The sequence below is a fragment of the Mandrillus leucophaeus genome, unplaced genomic scaffold (assembly GCF_000951045.1).
Source record: "Mandrillus leucophaeus isolate KB7577 unplaced genomic scaffold, Mleu.le_1.0 Scaffold554, whole genome shotgun sequence".
NCBI classification, from domain to species: domain Eukaryota; kingdom Metazoa; phylum Chordata; class Mammalia; order Primates; family Cercopithecidae; genus Mandrillus; species Mandrillus leucophaeus.
Window position 1 is genome coordinate 602,064 of NW_012105964.1, and position 15,192 is coordinate 617,255.

At 41.9% G+C, this 15,192-nt stretch overlaps 1 protein-coding gene and 1 long non-coding RNA gene across 4 annotated transcripts in view; one reads left to right on the forward strand and one right to left on the reverse strand.

Annotated features, from left to right (window-relative positions):
- Positions 1-3,578, forward strand: part of LOC105552389 — a 10,010-nt gene extending 6,432 nt beyond the window's left edge. Inside the window, exons 2-3 of the long non-coding RNA XR_001007997.1 lie at positions 2,138-2,197; positions 3,473-3,578. This is a non-coding gene — a long non-coding RNA (uncharacterized LOC105552389). The remainder of the gene's footprint in view (positions 1-2,137; positions 2,198-3,472) is intronic.
- KCNAB1 (potassium channel, voltage gated subfamily A regulatory beta subunit 1) overlaps positions 1-15,192 on the reverse strand; it is a 434,134-nt gene that overhangs the window by 316,254 nt on the left and 102,688 nt on the right. The gene's annotated exons all lie outside the window — the stretch shown is intronic.

Below are 15,192 nucleotides of genomic sequence, written 5' to 3' on the forward strand. Positions count from 1 at the left end.
AAGGAAACTAGAAATACCATTTGACCCAGTAATCCCATTACTGAGTATATACCCAAATGATTATAAATCACGCTACTATAAGGACATATGCATGCGTATATTTATTACAGCACTATTCACAATAGCAAAGACTTGGAATGAACCCAAATGTCCATCAATGATTGACTGGATAAAGAAATTGTAGCACATATACACCATAGAATACTATGCAGCCATGAAAAAGGATGAGTTCATGTCCTCTGCAGGGACATGGATGAAGCTGGAAACCATCATTCTAAGCAAACTATCACAAGGATAGAAAACCAAACACCACATATTCTCATCCATAGGTGGGAGTTGAACAATGAGAACACATGGACACAAGGCGGTGAACATCACACACTGGGGTCTGTCGGGGGGTTACGGGTTGGGGGAGGGATAGTATTAGGAGAAATAACTAATGTAAATGACAAATTGATGGGTGCAGCAAACCACCATGACACAGATATACCTATGTAACAAACCTGCATATTGTTCACATGTATCCTAGAACTTAAATAATAATAACAATAAAAAGATTATTTCCTTCATTTTTGACTTTAGATAACCTGAGGACTATGTGCCCAGGTGATGACATTTTTGTGATGAATTTCTCACATGTTTTTTGAGCTTCTTGGATTTGCATGTCTAGATCTCTAGCAAGGCTGGGAAGTTTTCCTCAATTATTCCCTCAAACATGTTTTCCAAACTTTTAGATTCCTCTTTCTTGGGAACACCAATTATTCTTAGTTTTGAACATTTAACATAGTCCTAAATTTCTTGGAGGTTTTGCTCATTTTTAAAATTCTTTTTTCTTTGTCTTTGATGGATTGGGTTAATTCAAAAACCTTGTCTTCAAGCTCTGAAGTTCTTTCTTCTGCTTGTTTGATTCTATGCTGAGAATTTCCAGTGCATTTTGCATTTCTCTAAATGTGTCCTTGATTTCCAGAAATTGTGACTCTTTTTTATTTATGTTCTCTATTTATGAAGTTTCCTTTCATACCCTGTATCATGTTTTTGATTTTTTTTTAAGCTGGACTTCACCTTTGTCTGGTGCCTCCTTGGTTAGCCTAGTAATTGACCTTCTGAATCCTTTTTCTGGCAATTAAGAGATTTTTTTCTTGGTTTGGATCCATTGCTGGTGAGCTGGTATGATCTTTTCGGTGTGTAAAGATCGTTGTTTTGTCATATTACCAGAATTGTTTTTCTGATTCCTTCTCATTTGGGTAGACTGTCGGAGGGAAGACCTGGGATTCAAGGGCTGCTGTTCAGGTTCTTTTGTCCCACAGAGTGCTCCCTTGATGTGGTGTTCTTCCCCTTCCCCTAGGAATGGGGCTTCCTGAGAGTCAAACTGCAGTGATTTTATTTTTTGCTGTTCTGAGTCTAGCCACCCTGCAGAGCTACGGGACTCCAGGCTGGTACTGGAGAGTGTCTGCAAAGAGTCCTGTGATGTGATCCACCTTCAGGTCTTGCAGCCATGGATACCAGCACCTGCTTCAGTGGAGGTAGCAGGGGAGTGAAGTGGACTCTGTAAGCGTCCTTGGTTATGTTTTTGTTTAGTGTGCTGGTTTTCTGTTTGTTGGCCTCCAGACAGGAGGTAACGCTTTTAAGAGCATCAGCCGCAGTCCTATAGGGAGGATGCAAACTTACCAGGGACACCTGGTTAAGTATTCAGGTTTCTCAGGTGGTAGGCAGGGCTATAGAGCTCCCAAGAGATTATAACTTTTGTCTTCAGCTACCAGGGCAGATAGAGGAGGACCACCAGTTAGGGGCTTGGATAGGCATGTCTGAGCTCAGCCTCTCCTTTGGCAGGGCTTGCTGTGGCTGCTGTGGGGGATGACAGTGTGGTTGCCAGTCCAGTGGAGTTATATTCGCAGGGGGATTATGGCTGCCTCTGCTGAGTCATACAGGTCATCAGGGAAGTGGGGAAAAGCCGGCAGTCATTGGCCTCACCCCACTGTCACACAGCCCAGAGTCCTAAAGGCCGGTCTACCACTCCCACTGTGCCTCCACAACAGCACTGAGTCTGGTAACTGGTGACCAGGGCTGAGAACTTGCCCCAGACCACGAGCCTCTCTGTCAAGAAAGCACGTCAGTTCACAGTTTTCCCGCATCTCAGGGATCCTGCAGCAGTGATTCTGTCCCTTCAAAGGGTCTGTGGATTCTCTCAGCTTTTCTGGTATGTTCCTGCGGTAGTTCCTGGAGCAACTTTATGATGTGAGTCTCCACATACCACTCAGTCCATCGGAGTGGGAGTTATAAACTAGTCCTTCCTCCTATTTGCCATCTTAATCTCTAGACTGGAGATTTTCAATGCCTGATACTGGCGTTACCTGTTCCGAGTAACCGGAGGTACACAACTCCCTGTTGTAAATGGGATATTATAACCAGATTGTTTCCAGAGACACAAAAACGGGTATTTGCCATCCCCTGAAGGGAGGCACAGGCATGTTAAATAATGAGCATTCTTTCTATATCAATAATAAATACCAAAGCAGCTCTGAGATTTGTACATTTTTAAAATGACAAGAAGAAAATAAGCTCTATGGTCTCTGCACCCCTGGAACTCAAGTAAGAAAAGAGTTCCTGATTTTCTTTGTTCATACTAAACCATAGTGGAAATGCAATGATTTCAAAAGAACAAAAATGTCTGACAGTGAATGAGCTCATCAGGACAGGCTCTCTTTACTCAGGTCTTCAAAAAGTCTTTTTTTTTTTTTTTTTTTTTTTTTTTGAGACGGAGTCTCACTCTGTTGCCCAGGCTGGAGTGCAGTGGCGCCATCTCGGCTCACTGCAAGCTCCGCCTCCAGGGTTCACGCCATTCTCCTGCCTCAGCCTCCCGAGTAGCTGGGACTACAGGCGCCTGCCACCACGCCTGGCTAATTTGTTGGTTTTTTTTTTTTTGTATTTTTTTAGTAGAGATGGGGTTTCACCTTGTTAGCCAGGATGGTCTCGATCTCCTGACTTCGTGATCCACCTGCCTCAGCCTCCCAAAGTGCTGGGATTACAGGTGTAAACCACCGTGCCCGGCCAAGAAAGTTATTTTTAAAACTAGGGAAATAAATTTTGTTCGTATATCACTCTAGTTTCCTGACTGCATGTCTCAAAACATCATGTTACATGAAACTTTAAATCATACTAACTTTGTTGTTGCTGTTGTTGCTGTTGTTAACATATTTGGAAAAGAGAGGCCAAAGTAATAATAATCATGTCACCCAAATTAATAGCACAACATCTGGGTTGCAACTTTTACAGCTTCATCAGAACTGGAACCAGATGCACATTATCTTTGCTGACTCTGAACAATATTATTATACTTTCCCTGAACATAGCAATGGAGTCTGTTTGACGTGCAGGAATCTGCAGCATCATTACCTTGGGTGTAAAATGCTGTTTTCATGCCTTTGGCAAACATCAGTCACCTGGCCTTGACACTCTAATTTCATCTGTACAGCTTGCCTTGCCATTGTCAACAAATGGTAGTGATTACACTCACAAGGTTCCACTCTGGTTGAAAACAAAATAAGCCTCTGAACGAATAAGCATGTGCTCCTCCAGGTTCATCATGTAAAATCTAAAATCACTTTATACTGGGGATGCTGATGGAAAGAATTTGGGTGCTGGACAAACAGATGTGGGCTTAAATTCTGCTCCACCACCCTCATGCTGAGCAACTGGCAGCAGTTTTCTCAATTTCTTTGAGAGTCAATTTCCACATCTGTCAAGCAGGGCTAAAACTACCTAATTTGTCCAAAAGTGGGGAATTTAAAGGAGAAAGTGAGTTAAAAACCCAGTGTCTGGCACTAAGTAGGGACTACTGAATGTTACTCTTGCCCCCATCCCACCCTATTTTCCCCCGGAGTCGACTCTGCCCCATTCATGCACAGGGTTAGTACTAGACAATCTTTCTTAACAACAGTTTTGTCTAATGTTATTCATTCTAAGTTTGGGCGGAAAATCGAAGGACCAGATAAACAAGTTATCTAACTTATTTCCAACCATCTCTTCAGTGCCTAGAACTGTTCACAAAACGTTTAGGCACTCAGAAAACATTTGAAGAATGATGAAATGTAACTGCAAGCCCAGATTCTGGGCATAAGTCATGGAAAGTTATAGGTTTTGTTTGACTCCCACCTCTCCCATTAATATCCGAATACATTCTGCAAGTTACCTAACTTCCATAGCTTCTCTTTTCTCATCTCAAAAAAAATGAGCTAACAGTCCCTACTTCTCAGAATTGTTATAAAGATTAAATGAAATAATGTAGAAAACATACTTAGCCTGTCATGAAGTAAGCACTCAGAAATGAGAACAATTACAATTTAGTTTCTCTTATAATTATGATTATCTGTTAAACAATTAACTCATAGGTAATAGGTTTACAGAAAGGGTAATGCTAGAGGTGGATAGAGGAATAGACTTTTCCAAAGAAGACTGTACACCCTGAAAGACCAGAGTGTGAAGATCCTGCTTGTGGTGGGCGACAGCCTGATGTGTTTGGTGCAAACACGTCAATCCCACTATCCCCTGGTGACAAGAATGAATGTTTCAACCTTTATTTATCACACTCACTGGGAAGACATGACTAGATCGGAACTTTTGAGAAATTAGAATTTTGGCTTCAATTGAGCTGTGAAAATTTGTTAAATCATTTCATTCTGTTGCCATTGAAGAATATGGTAGGGTAGTTTTCCTGATCCTCTTCAGCCTGTAGATGGCCTTGGAATCATTTAGCTGGATGCCCTGCCTTGAGATCACTGCAGTCAGGTAACTACCTGCTCTCAGCTGACAAAATCTCTCCATCTTCCAAAAACGAGAGCAATAACAGCAAGTTTGGGGACTGATTTTTAATGAGTCTTTCCATTTTTGTCTTGGGTAGCAAAAGAAAACACTCAGTATTCTCTATTCACACAACAATTCTAATACCAAACGTGTGGGTTTTCCACACCAGGCAGTTCTCCAGTTCTCTGTGGATGCCAACCGGATGATACTAAGTGCCTGGAATTAGCAGAGACCCCACAGATTAAGGGCTCAGTCCCACAAGACTGCCCCCAACTTCAGATGCCAATCATAAGTAGCAGTTCCCCAGACTTCTCACACTTCCGGCCAACTTGGGTACAAATTGGGGGTTCCCAGAACCCCCTCCTCAGATTCAATAATTTGCTAGAACATTTCATAAAACTAAAAAGGAAATTTACTTACTTTACCAGTTTGTTAAAGGATACAAATAAGATGCCAGAGAAAGAGGCACATAGGGCGAGGTCTGGAAGGGTCCCAAGCACAGGAGTATCTGTCCCTGTGAAGTTGGGGCGCATTACCTTCTGGCACATGGATATGTGCACCAACTCAGAAGCTCTCCACTTCATCATTCAGGGGTTTTTAAGGAGGCTTCATCACGTAGGCAAGATTATCAACCCAGTCTCCGGCCCCTCTCCCCTCCCTGGTAGATGGTGGATGGGCCTGAAAGTCCCAGGCTTCTAATGATGACTTAGCCTTTCTGGTGAAAGGCCCCATCCTGAAGCTATTCAGGGACTCTAAAGAGTTGCCTCACTAGAACAAAAGACACTCCTGTCATTCCAGAAATTCCAAGGGTTTTAGGACCTCTGTGTGAGGAACTGGGGGCAAATACCAAATATAAATTTCTTATGTCACAGGTAGAAATAGATAAGGGATGCTGCTTATTACATATGACCGGAGTCTCTAAAACAAAGGCAGATGACATGGCTGACAAGAGTTTCCCCAACAATCCCACCCTGCATGGAGGACAGCAGAGCATCTCTCATTTTCCCCAGAAGCTACTTTAGCAATGTGGGTGTGCAGTGGCCTTGGCAGAATCTTGCAACTTATTAGAGATGGAACTGGAGAAAGGGGAAAAAGCCAGGCAAGATGACTCATTCCTGTAATCTGAGCACTTTGGGAGGCTAAGGCAGAAAGATCACTTGACTCAGAAGTTCAAGACCAGTCTGGTCAACATAGTGAGACCTTGTCTCTACAAAACAAAAATTAGCCAGGCATAGTGATACATGCCTGTAGTTCCAGCTACTCCAGAGGCTGAGGCAGAGAATTGCTTGAGCACAAAAATTTGAGGCTGCAGCGAGCCATGACCCTACCACTGCATTTCAGCTTGGGTGACAGAACGAGACTGTGTCTCAGAAGGAAAAAAAAAAAGTGAAAGAGACTAGTAGGACTCCACATTGTTTTATTTGGGTAACTAAGAATACTGGCACTTCTAACAGACACAGGAGGACAGCACCTTCCTCCTTACCCCATACTCAGCCCATCACCAGATCCTACTGGTGTTAGTTACTAAGCGAGCTGTTCAATCTGGCCCTGATCTCCTGCTTCCCCACTCGTCCCACCACATCTATTCTCCAAATAGTGGTCAGAGTGTCTTTATTTTGAAACATCACTCCCCATTGTCTTAAAAGCCTTCCATGACTTCCTCACTTACTCTGCTGACACGGTCACAATTTTGCACTATTTACAAGGTGACAGGGTTTATGCTCCAGCAGCACCTCTCACCACCTTCCCTCTTGCCCTTTCCATGTGACACACTTTCAGAACCTTGCCTCCCTCAAGCTCCTCCCATCCCAGACGTGCATCCTTGCAGTTCCTGTGCCTGAAGTGCTCGCCTCCCCTCTGTGCCTACCCTTCTGATTTCAACCCAATCATCACTTCCTGGAGGTCCTCCCTGCTTAGGTCAGACCTCTGCAATAAACTCTAGGAGTCAGAAGTGTCATCCTTTGCCACCTGGTAGTGGCTGTGAGTTTACAATCGTTTGTCTGCTTGTCTCCCATCACATCCCCCACGTAGCCAGTAAGATCCAGGAGCACCTCCCACTAATCTGTTTCTGCTCCATTGTAGCTATCTCTAAAGCCTGGCCTACAGCCTGCACATAGTAGGGATTTCATAATTAGTTCCTGATTGTGGAATGACTGAAGGAGAAACAGCATTTTTTAATTCATAAAAGAAACCTACCCCATTATCTGTCATAGTATCCGAAACCATCAGTTTTGTTCCTTTGAGGATTTTCAAGTTTTCTGGAGAGATCAATAAACTGAAAATACCCCTGGGAAAGGTTAGAAAACTTTTCTCCGCTTGGACTTGAATGTTCCAGGTAAAGAATGTACCGCCTGTTCCCTGGTCTGCGCACAGCCTCAGTTCTTTCTATCACTCCATCTCCTATAGCTGCACCTACAGGATGAATTACCACTAAAACCGGGAACCGGGAAGATGCATGATTCACTGAACTAACATGGTGGGGGATCATGAAGTTCCCTTACAAGGCTTCCTTGCACCCCAGAAAAGAGCTCATCAGTGTCATCAGATACCTGAAATCTGGAGGACAAAACTCTCTGTGCAGCCACATTAGCCAGCATCATCCTTTCCGGCCCTGATTCCCTTCCGGTTTTGACTCGAGAACCCAAATTCTTCCTCCGATTCTAGCTCCTCCTCAGAGCCTCTTCCTGTGAACAGCTCTTTCTGGGCTTTCCACATCCAGATAAGTAATTCTGTTGGGAAACCTGCCACAAGTTCGGACACCACCTGGATTGTCACCCAGATAGACGTATCCCTCAGTTTCCTGAAGTCATTCATTTCCTTTGAGTAATCACCACAGAATTATGAGAAGTGTCAAAGTAACCCAGTCTCCTGGCCATGGGTAAGTAAATTGGCTGAGTTTACCATTGCTGCATCATCTATTTCCATCTCCATGGGGCATAATATGATAGCAAGGAAAAAACTGCCCTTTGAATGCCTTTTCCACAATAGTGCTTAATTGATCATCCTGTGTGTGGGCATTGGCATAGCACCTGGGGTTATTAAACTGAGAGATTGATTTTAGAATTGAGTCAATTATATTAGGGCTGAAAGGCATCTACTTCTTTTGATAATATCCAGAAGAAGCAACTGATGGTTACCCAGAAATCCAACCCATTGCATTGGGCATATATCTAAAAATAATGCATGTTTGCATATTACAAATATTAACCATTGCAGATAATTATTTAACAAATTCAAAAGTAGTAATTTGCTGGAATGCATCAGGCAGTAAGCAAACCTTGAGGACAATTTCTAATTAGTAATTCATTTTGTGACTTTTTTTATTCTCCCCCTTTGATATATAGTTCACCAGAATAAGGTATGAAAATTTTCAGTCGCGATAATTTGATTCTCATTTCTGACTCCTCTTCAATATTCTCTCAGCATGGACGAGAGGACACTCCACTGCACCCCTTTCTTCACTACCCACACTCATACTGAGGACCATCTCAAATCTCTGTTTGACACCAAACACAGCCTGACAGCTTGGATTTCATTATCATTCACAAAGGAATTTTTCTCTATTTTAAAAAAATCTTTGAAATCTCCGCATTGCATTTGGCCAACTCTGCTTCCTGGACCAAACCCTGTGGAAAATCATACTTTGAGGTACCCATCCACTAATTTGTTCACCCCATGTCCTCTTTGAGCATGTAAAGAATAAAATAAATTTGAAAGTGGAAAGGATTTTTCCAGAAGGGCAATACCCAGCCAAGAGACACTGAAGCATGGCTTCCAGATGCAGGTGCCTGCCAGGGACAGTCCCAACTCACTCCCAGGGAGCCCTGTGGGGAGTAGAGAAAGCACAGGGTCTGGGATCAAAAGACACAGTTTCTAGTCTCAGTGCTGCCACTTGCTCCTGAATTTTAGGACTATCTCGGGACCTGGTTTGGTAATGAGTGAGGTGCCATTTTAGCTAGCGTGGCTGCTCTCAGCATGGTGTCAGGAACATCATGGTGATCAATAATTATCTTTTGCATGAGGAGATGAATGGATGGTGTGAGTGTTTTGTAAATATCATGATGACTGGCTCTCTCTAGTATAGGCTGAGGAAATAACCTCCATCTGCTGGAGCCCTCTGACCTCCAGAAAGCATAAACAGAATGCACAGAAAATCACCCAAATTTTCTGTACTACAGATACAATCCAGAATTGTAACCCATGATAGTGTGAAAACTAAGAATGAGATCTGTATACATTCATATCTAACCTAAATTCTGTTCTTAACCCAACACTTCAGCAAAAGTGAAATGTACACCAAGTAAAATGGAGGCACAACTGGCTCCATAGAGCAGGGCCAAGTTCTCAGACAAAGCAAGCGGAGGCAGAGGCATTCCTGGTCAGCGAGCTGCCCATGCCCTCCTGAGCAGCAACCCTCAGCTCACCGACAGTCTCAGCCTGTGCCTTCTTCCACTCCAATTCAATAACCCAGTGCAGTTTGACAGTTTGCTTAGTGAGCAGCCATGAGGAGTGCAGATCATTGCAGATGTCCTGCAGGGAAGCAGGGAAACTGGCACAATGTATTAACGATTTAGTAGTTTTAAATAAATATTAAGGTAACAGTTTTAATATCTTTTGTTCAGGAAATTCTCTCTAATGTGGAATGCAAGTCCACTGGTTTGAAATTAGCTCATTTGATTTCTGTCACTGCTCCAAACCCTTATCTTTCTGCCATTCTGGAGAAACGTTTGCTATGCAATAAACAGTTTGAACAAGATGCTGAAGGCGTTTAACCTTGATAAGAGAATAAACTCTTTGAAATAAATTTAGTAGACTTGCAGACACACCAATATTGAGCATGTTTGTCAGCCCCCACACAACATCCTTCCTTATGCCTCTGTGCTATGGTGGAATTTTCCAGACATTTTGTGTTCTGTTCACATCTGTGACCTGAAAGTACAGATATTTTCAGATTCCTGAAAGTATCTGTATCAACATGAACTGAAATGCATGCAGTCTATATTTTGTCTAAACTATCAAAGCCATAACACCTGCCATTAATGTTCAGGAAATATTTGGAAAATTTTTTTCTTCAAAGCATTATCTTCTTAAAGTTCATTGATGTGGGTGTTGGCTTATTAATCAAGGTAAGCACTGTACATAGACAGGAGCCCTTTCATGACCTTCTCCCTGAAAGGAGAGCATTCTCCATTATTCTGAATAAACTAAAAACAAAATACCAGTTAACATAAGTAGTCTGTTTCCCTGCCATAGTACCTTTGCACATGCTATTTGCTGTGCCTAGAGTACCCATCCTAAACCAACTCCAACTCAACTCCCACGTTCTTCCAGAAGCATTCCCTGGCTCTTGCCCCCTTTCCACCAAGGCAAACTGTGTCTTCTCTGCACCATTAATACCACGCACACTCTGATTATGGAACTCATCATCTCCAAATGTGATTGTATACAAATTTACTTCTTCACTTGACTGTTTCTTTAAAAAAACATAAGTTTAAAAAACGTAGTATCTTACACCTCTTTTAACACTGAATACATGAATAACCCTGGATTGTTATCCATTAAAGCAGGGCTAGAAAAATACCTGTCTTTGCATTTCTTATGTTATGTATTTCTATTACTATGTATTCTTAAAAAATTATACACCTGAAATAGCTATCCCATAACTGAGGTTTCTCATTAAGCCTGATGGCCACTTCCAATAGGTATGAATGAGTGAGGTTTCACTATAGAACCTTTGACTTGCCCTGTGTATAGAACATGTGCCCACATAGTAAGAGTGCTGGCTAATTAGTGAACATTGTGATACCAGGGCCGGCAGTCAGGATGTAGGATTCTTGGACAGCTGACTTACACCAGAATTAACACTTTGTTCTGGTTTCCCACAGCCTGAAATTCAGCTCATTGTCAGTATGGACAAGTATTTTTTCCCTCCTTGTTAACATAAACCCTCATAACACACTCAGAGTACAACATAGAAACACCTCTTTCCCCCTCCAAGTTGTCAGATGTTCTTAGACAAGTCTGTTAATGACTCAGACGGGTCATTTGGAAATTTAAAAGCCCTTAATGAACATGCTTCCTGCTCCCCACTCTCATCCTCCTTCCTAGTCTCACAAGATGTCGTTATTTTTAACTCCGCACTGCTACAGCTGCACTTCAGAGAAAGCCAAGCTGAGACAGAGGCACAGCCCTGTTCACAGGATAGGAAGCATGGCCATGAAAAGGGAGGAGCATCAGAAAGAAGGGGAGACATTGGGAGAGAAGTTAGAAACACTTCTCAGAGAACACAACTGTTACAAAGATCAAGTAGGAGCAGTAGCAACCCTCAGGAATGGGAAATCATGACGATCCACCCTTTCCCAAACTAGGGTGCAGGAAGTTCCCAAACTTTGGTCCCAGTCATGACCAAAGAATTAGACAAGGATATAGCACAAGCCTTAGGAAACTGGTAGTTTTGCCAATTGGTGCTAGAAAAAAATATATATATCATGTATTCTGATGTGAACAAACCTCTAAACCAAAGTTTCTTACTTTGATACACAACTCTTAGTCCGTATTATTTCAGAAGTTTTACACTAAAGGAGCAAATCCCAAGGCCAAAAGAGGCTGAATTGTTTGGGGATTTCTTTTTCTCTTTGTGGTTCTTCTTAGTACCAGTTTTAACCTCATTTCACCCAAATAAAGGTACTTGATTTCCTCTCATTCTCTTTATATTAAACAGAAATAGTTCTGGTTGTCAAAATTTCCTAAAGTTAGCCTGAATTATCCTGTGATTGGCACCCCTGAGGTTGTGCAATGGGAAGACCTGCTTGACGACAACCAAGAAAGCCCTCTAAGCATTTCTCCTCCCTGATTTGTCTTTTTAGTCATTTTTCTATGGGCACAGCTAACATGGGTTCTATTCTTCCGCCAATCTTAAAAGATAATATTTCATGGAGCAGCATAAAAGTGCATTAGATTTGTATTGTTCCTGTTTAATTTTTTTATTTCTGAAATATATATGTATCACTTGGGTTCCCACCAGAAAACAGATGGCACACTCAAATTAGGCAGTTCAAATGAGTTTATTTGCAAAGGTGTAGAAGAATTGTAAGGGTTGCTGCAGTAACCTAGGGTGAGTTGCAAAAGAGAGGAGGGAATAGCTGCCAGAACCAGGGTAGAGAGAGTCATAAAGAGTACGCTGCCTAGAGCCCATTATCAAGGACTAACTACCTCTGGTCAAGAGACACAGTCAGCCTTAGATGATCCCCTGCAAGGAGAGTATAAATACCCAATGGGGCCATAAATACCCCAACCACATTTTCTTCTTCTCCCACCCACTACTCCTACCCACTACTCCCACCCTGCCACCTGCTGAGGCTTCCCATTGGCCAAACCAAATGATAAGGCCTCCTATTGATGTAGGCCATGCAGGTCTGCCTTCTGGGTTGCAGAGCAGGGTAGAGAAGCAGAGAGAGTGCATCTGGAGAAAGAAGATAATTGGCACAAAATAGAGTATTATTTTAAAACTAAAAATTAACACTTTATTTTAACAGCTGCAAATTTACAGTCCCTCAATTTCTAGTGCCTTCCAGGGACAGACAATGTCAGGTCCTGCAAATTCTCTGATATGTTCCTTGTTGAAAATAAATGAGAACCAGAAATTCCTGATTTTTTTCTTGTGTAAGTCCTTTGTTTTTACTGAAACATCTTTTCCATATTTTTTCCAAGAAATAAAATACAAAAGAATTGAAATCTAAAAATAGCAGAGCAAAGTTTTGCTACTTACATAGCCAAGCAGAAAATACTGAGGAAAAACTACAAGTCTCCTTCTTTCCCATCTTTTCATAAACACTTACTGAACAATTACGATGTCCCCAGGTGGCTGCAATATGTTGAGATGCAAAGAAAAATGTAAATAAACAAACTTTACCTATGCTGGGTTATCAAAAAATGGTGGTTAGTCAGTTTCAGTTAGTTAGCTTTTATTTGTTTTTGGCTTATGAAGAGTAGTTTAGAAGGCAGAACTAGCTTAAGCCTTGCCCTGATTGGGGGTTCACTGATGTTTCTCAGCTCCTTCTCTCAACTCTTCCTCCTTAAAGTGCTTGTTTGTAGCCTTAGGAAGGCTCTCCTTGTTGCAGGGGGATGGTGATACCAATCTAAGTGGTGTGATACCATCACACCACCAAACCCAGAAGAGAAGTGATATCTGTGTGTCACAACCACAGTACAGTTATGGGTTCATGCCGATTGAACTGGTTCAGATCACCCTTGAGTCAGTTACTGGAGCCAAGAAAGTGAAATGCTCTTAAGTCAGTGAGAGCCATCATTTGGGTTGAGCGTGAGGTCAAGCCAATCCCCATACCCTGACAATGGAGGAGAGACAGATCCCCAGGGATCTGAGAGCTGTTGGTCAAAGAAAGAGAGAATGAATGCTAGGGAACCAACCATCATCAAATAAAGATATGTGCAAATGCTCCAGAGGCCAAAAACTTGGGAGTGCCAACTCCCCAAACAGGCTTAGTGATGTTTTACCTGATTTTTGAAGGGAGAATAGGATAGGACAGTGCACAGTAAAGTAGTAAAGGGGCAAAGGTGATCCTGGCAAACAAAACAGCATGTACAAGTGCACAGAGGCACAAAAGAGTATGACGTCTTCTAGGAACAACAGGACGTTCCATGTGTCTGGATTGAAGGGCGTGGGCAAAGTCTCAGATTGCAAAGATGATTGAGACCACTTTTTGCAATGGTAAAGATTTCAGGTCTTATCCTTAAATGCATTAAAGCATCTAGTCAGGGTATTGACAAGGCCAGATCCATATTTTAGAAAGTCAATGTAGGATAGACAATGGGGCTGAGAGGAGGGCAGAGTCTAAAAGCACCTGTTCAGAGGCCACTGAATTTGGGGGCAAGAGATTATGCCTAAGTGCAGAGGAAGGAGTGGGTAGTTTGGGGAGAGAACTAGGTGTGAGAAACAACTGGACATGATGATTGATTGGACCTGACAACCAATGTACAGGGGGAGAAAAGAAAATGAAAGTAACTCTGAATTTACCTGGGTACTAACAAGGATGTTCTGTCTCGTGCCAGGTGTTCCTACTCTTCATCTCATATTTTTTGTACAAATTCATTTTTATATTTATTAACACCATCAAATTCTATTACCTCTGAAGCTTCCACTGGCTTAATTCACACATGCAAAGCAAAGTGGAATAGTGAAATAATTTGGGGTGAAATTCAAACCACAAAATATTTTGGCTTAAATTAAAACACAGTAACCAAAAATTCATACCAAGGTGGATTTTTAAATGCTTTTTCATTATCTGAATAACTGACTTATGGACACAGATATAGAACAAATATAGCTCAATCTATAAAAATTAAGCTCAAGAAACGAAACTTGGAATTTTGCCTTCTCCATGAAAATGTTCTAAGAATCCTTCTTTACCCCAGAGTTGGCAAAGAGAAGAAATCTTTTTACGATTATCTTTTCAAGTAATTTACAAAAATCACTTAAAAATATAATTGTCAATTGCCAAGGTATTTAAGAGATATAAAATTTTTGTGTTGTACATGTTGGCTATTTCATAGAAATGTTTTCTCTTGTGTTTGAATACCACAATTTTTTAAAAAATAAGAAAATCAATTGACATCTGATTCAAGTTCATCATCCTAGCTGCCTAACTTAGCTTGCCCCTTATTTTTATTTATTTATTTTTGTTGTTGTTGTTATTGTTGTTGTTGAGACAGAGTCTCATTCTGTTGCCCAGGCTGGAGTGCAGCGGCACAATCTCGGCTCATTGCAACCTCTGGCTCCTGGGTTCCAACAATTCTTGTGCCTCAGCCTTCTGAGTAGCTGGGATTACAGGCATGTGCCACTATGTCCGGCTAATTTTTTGGTATTTTTAGTAGAGATGGGGTTTCACCATATTGGCCAGGCTGGTCTCAAACTCCTGGCCTAAAGTGATCCACCCGCCTCAGCCTCCCAAAGTGCTGAGATTACAGGTGTGAGCCACTGTGGCCGGCCAGCTTGCCTCTTATTTCTATTCAAATGGATAGAGATAAAGAATTTATGTCAGTTCTAAACAGAGGGAAGTGTGTCTTCTATATGCTGGTAACTTTGAGAATGCCTATAAGATAAAATACATGTAAAACTAGCTTTTAAAAGGAGCCTACCAAACCCTGAGTCATAACCCAAAAAGTAATTTCCCACCTGGGAAGTAAAGTGAATGAGACCCTGAGCCAAAGCTCTACAAGTGACAGGAGCTGGAGACAAGAGAGGGCCATGCAGCAATCAGTAGAAGGGCACATCTCAGTCCTGCACCACCTGGGAGTGCATGACTCCTAGTAATTCAGTAAATACAGTGGTTGGAAAGTGCTCAGCTAACTTATGAATGCAATAGTCATAGAAAA